The sequence below is a fragment of the Hipposideros armiger genome, unplaced genomic scaffold (assembly GCF_001890085.2).
Source record: "Hipposideros armiger isolate ML-2016 unplaced genomic scaffold, ASM189008v1 scaffold_218, whole genome shotgun sequence".
Taxonomy (NCBI): domain Eukaryota; kingdom Metazoa; phylum Chordata; class Mammalia; order Chiroptera; family Hipposideridae; genus Hipposideros; species Hipposideros armiger.
In genome coordinates, this window is record NW_017731568.1 from 256,994 (window position 1) to 261,957 (window position 4,964).

Here is a 4,964-nt window from a genome sequence, read left to right on the forward strand (position 1 = left end):
ACAACTAGATTGAAGAACAAAACGACAGCAACTTGTCTGTTCCCCTTTCCCCAATTCCCCAGCACTGTTCCCATCCCCCCAATTCCCCAATAAAAATATTTAAAAAAAAAATAAGAACTGTATAGTGATTTTTCATAAAAGTTCTGAGAATTGTAGTTTTCATAAATTTTTGCTGTTATGCAGTTTCCTATTTTAAATGATGGTGACAGTAGAGTAAAAATATTTTATTTGATAAAATTAAGAGTTCACAACCTTATGACATTTTCACTGTTTCATTTTGAAACCCTTGAAAACCAAAAGTCTAGGGACCACTAATCTAGAATTCTTTTCTCCATTTACCCCTTAACACTGCTCTATAATCTGACTTTTTTGCTCTACTCGTTCCTTAATACCCATCTGAACACTTTGCAGAACACTTTTTTTTTCTGTTGATGGTTGACCTTCAAATTGCCAACCTGTGGCCTTCTTATAGACTGACCATATGCACCCAACCAACACCTTCTGCTATTGACTGATTCTTCCTCAAAATCCTTTTCTTTGTTTTCCACTCTGTAATTCCCTATTTTCCTTTGGTCCACTTAACCATTTTTCTTCATATGTTCCCATATGTTTCTCCTTTGTTCTCAATTGTTATCTGGGGTTCTGGTTTTCTTGTTTTCACTATATATTTCATTTGAAATCAGATTTTTAGCTATCACTTACCATCTTAATACCTAACATTTATTATTTATTATTTGCTAAGTAGTAGTCTAATGCTTCAGTATTTACTCGTTTAATCCTAAAAACAATCCAGTGAGATTGGCACAATTGATTTCTTTTGTTGTTGAGTCTTTGAGTTTTACTGATCTAGTACGTATAATTATTCAGTGAATGTATTTGAGGGCTACTTTGTGCTAGGCCCTGGGTATATAATGATGTTTGAAATAAGGATCTTGCCCTCATGGAGCTTGTATTCTAGAAATAATGAGGGGTGATTAAACCAGAAATTAACAGGATGCTAAGAAAATAAATGGTGATGGAAAACCTGTGTGGATAATGGGTTTTCAGATAAATACCTAATATTTATTGAACACTTACTGAATGCCAAGAATTATTTTAAGTTCTTTTTTTTTAAAGATTTTATTGGGGAGTCAGGGGAAGAGGAACAGACAAGTTGCTGTCCTTTTGTTCTTCATTCTAGTTGTGGAGGATGTTGTTGCATCACTGGCCCATGTTGGGATTATCATTGCGCTCTTTCCGGGTGAGGCAGGTCATTCGCTGGCCTCTGGACGGCCGCTCACAGCAGCTCTTGGCAGCTCACACCGGCTGCTGGCCGCTCACGCTGGCTGCCGGCCACACACGGTAGCTTATGGCAGCCCACCGCAGCAGGGGCTGCAGCCTACGCCATTGCCGGTGACTCATGGCAGCCCAGCTCTAGGTCAAGCTGTTGTTCACCATTTTAGCTGTAGAGGGCAGTGTCACTGGCCCTCATGTGGGATCCGAACCGGGGCCCTGCTGCTCAGACCTCGCGTCCCAAACCAGCTCTTAACCAATGCGCCACTCAGCTGGCCATATTTTAGGTTCTTAATACATACCTTAGCTCAATGGGTGAATAAAAATTTTTGCATAAAATATCCATAAAACCTAACCACTGACCTAAGGAAATAACCCTGATTTAATCTGGTTTTCATTTCTTTACTACCACTGTCTTAGTTTAGGTTGCCCCTCCTGCTTGAATTCTCTGGAGTAATCTTAACAAGTTTCCCTCTATTCACGCCCCTCTCTTAACAGTTTATCTTCTATATTGTAAATGTGATTATTACATATACCCTTTAATTTTTTATTATGGAGAGTTTTAAACATTCACAAAAGTAATATAGTATCTGTACCTCCCACAAACTTGTCACTCGTCTTAAATAGTAACAACTCATGCATGACCAGTCTTGTTTTATTTATACTTCTATCTAGTACTCCTTCCCTATCCCAAATTATTGTGAAGCAATTCCCAGGAGCATATATATTTTCATCTATGAATATTTCATGTATATGTAAAAGGTAAGGACTTTTTAAAAGACAACTACAGTACCATTATTGTAGTTATTACCAAATTGTTAAGAAAAAGGAACAATTCTTCAATATTATCAAATAGCCACTGTTCAGATTTTTAAATTTCTCAGTTATCTTTGAAAAATTGCTTTGAATCAGGATTCAAATAGCACTGTGATTGGAACCCTTTCGTCTTTCTTTCCTTTTCCTTGTCAATTTTTATTGAAGAAATCAGATCTTTAGTCCTATAGAGGCTCCCAGAGTCTGTTTTGCTGAATGCTTCCCTGTGGTACAGTTTAACATGTTCTGTTGTCCTGTTTGTTTTTCCCCATTACTTGGTTAGTTGGATCTAGGGGCTTGATCAGAATTGGTTTATTTCCTTTTTTTGGGTGGGAGGGGGAGAGTAAGACTACTTCACAGGCAGTGAAGCTGTCTTCCATCAGAAGGTACACATCAGTTGTTTGTGTTTTGTGATGTTAGCAGCTAGCTGTTGATGTTAGTGTTAGGAACATTCATTCCTTAGGCCCATGCTTAGCTTTTAAAAAACTTATTAAGAAATTGAGATACAATTCACATGACGTAAAATTTACCCCTTTAAAGTGTACGTTTCTGTGGTTTTTAGTAGTCACTGTGTTGTGCAGTCATCATCACTGTCTAATTTCAGAACATTTTCATCACCCCACAAAGGAACCCTTCACCTATAAGCGGGTAATCCCAATTCTCCCCATTCCTTGGCAACCGCTACTTTCTGTCTCTGTGATAGAATAATGTATTTTCAGTCTCTGTGGATTTGCCTGTTCTGGACATCTCATCCAAATGGAATCATGCATTTTTGTAACTGGCTTCTTTCACTTAAGATGATGTTTTCAGGGTTCATCCATGTTGGCGGAATAGTATTCTATTGTGTGGTTATACTACCTTTTGATTGTCCTTCAGTTGGTGAACATTTGCGTGAGTCTGCTTTGGGACTATTATGAATAATGTTGCTAACACTTGTGTGACCATATGTTTTCAGTTCTTATGGGTATATACCTAGGACTGGAATTGCTGGGTCATGTCCAACTTTTTGAGGAAGTCTATGTTTAACTTTATGAGGAACTGCCAAGCTATATTCCAAAGTGGCTGCACCATTTTACTTTCCCATCAGTATTGCAGGAGGGTTGTAGGGCCACCCTGAACTTTTTTTTCCAACTTTGAAATGTATTTTTATTATTAAATTCTTTTTTTTAACAAAATTCCTTCCCTTTGAATTTATTTAAATTCATTTTTTTTTTAATTTTATGGGGGAATTGTGGGAGGGGAACAGACAGGTTGCTGTCCTTTTGTTCTTCAGTCTAGTAGACGACGTCACTTCACCAGCCCATGTTGGTATTATCATTGCGCTCTTCCCAGGTGAGGCAGGCCGGCCACTGGACGGCCGCTCACCGTGGCTCTTGGCAGCTCACACTGGCTGCTGGCCGCTCACGCCCGCTGCAAGCCACTCATGGTAGCTTTACAGCAGCCCACTGAAGCTCCACTGCAGCCTACACTGTCGCAGGCGACTTGGGCAGCCCAGCTCCAGGTTGAGCTGTTGTTCACCATCTTCACTGTAGAGGGCGCAGCATCACTGGCCCTCATGTGGGATCTGAACCGGGGCCCTGCTGCTCAGAGCCGGTGTCCCAAGCCAATTCAACCAACACACCACTCGGCTGGCCCTGTTAATTTTTTTAATGCCAAGTTGTGTTTTCTCCCTCCTTACCTTTCATAGGGTTTATTTTTTAGAGCAATTTTAGATTTATAGCAAAATTGAGCAGTTCCCACATAACTTCCTCCCCCATCAAAACTTCCCTGACCATCAGCTCCTCACTAGTGTGGTATCTTTGTTAACATTGATGAATCAACACTGACCCATATCAACCAAAGTCCATAGTTTACATTAGGATTCACTCTTTGTCTTGTACATCCTTTGGGTTTTGACAAATGTAAGGACATGTATCCACCTTTACACAAAATAGTTTCACTGCCCTAAAAGTCCCCTGTGTTCCACCTGTTTTTTCCTCCCTCCCTCCAAATCTCTGGCAACTACTCATTTTACTATCTTCCATAGTTTTGCCGTCTCTAGAATGTTATATAATTGGAATCATATAGTGTATATATAAAGCCCTTTCAGTCTGGCTTCTTTCACTTAGGAATGTCTTTTTGTGGCTTGACAAATCTTCTCTTTTTGAAGAGTATTTTGAATAGTACTCCATTGTATCTATGTACCACAGTTTGTCTATTCACTTGTTAAAGGGCATCTTTGTTTCCAAGTTTTGGCAATTATGAATAATCCATGTACAGGTTTTTGAGTGGATGTAAGTTTTCAAGTAATTTAGGTAAATAAGGTAGATAACCAAGGAGCTCGGTTTTTGGATTGTATGATAAGAGTATGTTTAGTTTTTAAAGAAACAGCCAAACTTCTTCCAAAGTTTTTGTACCTCCAGCAAAGAATGGGAGTTCTTGTTGCTTCACATCCTTGTCCGCGTATGATGTCAGTATTTTGGATTTTACCCATTCTAATAGGTTTGTTGGAGTGGTATTTCGATTTAATTTGCAATTACCTAATGGCATATAGTGTTGAGCATCTTTATATCTTTGGTGAGGTGTCTGTTAAGGTTTGTCCCATTTTTAAATTGTACTCTCTGTATCTCTTCTCTCTTGATATATACTTTGTTTTTGGATGGAATGATGCTGGGCATTGTTTCCAGTCATTTATGAGTTATTATTCAATAAATGGCAGACGCATTATTGTTTATAACACATATATTTGCCTTAAAATATTGTTTAATGCCTTAATCTGAAGGAATGACTAATTGTAATATCACCTTACCTGAGGCTGTCCTTCCAGTGAAGCTACCAAAAGCAGTGATTAAATTTATTTTACCTGGAGATACTTGTAAAGTCTCAATTGTGTGTGAGGG

General features: G+C 38.7%; 1 protein-coding gene across 4 annotated transcripts in view; it reads left to right on the forward strand.

Annotated features, from left to right (window-relative positions):
• The window catches only part of STRN3 (striatin 3), a 107,140-nt gene that overhangs the window by 4,571 nt on the left and 97,605 nt on the right, over window positions 1-4,964 (forward strand). The window lies entirely within an intron of this gene.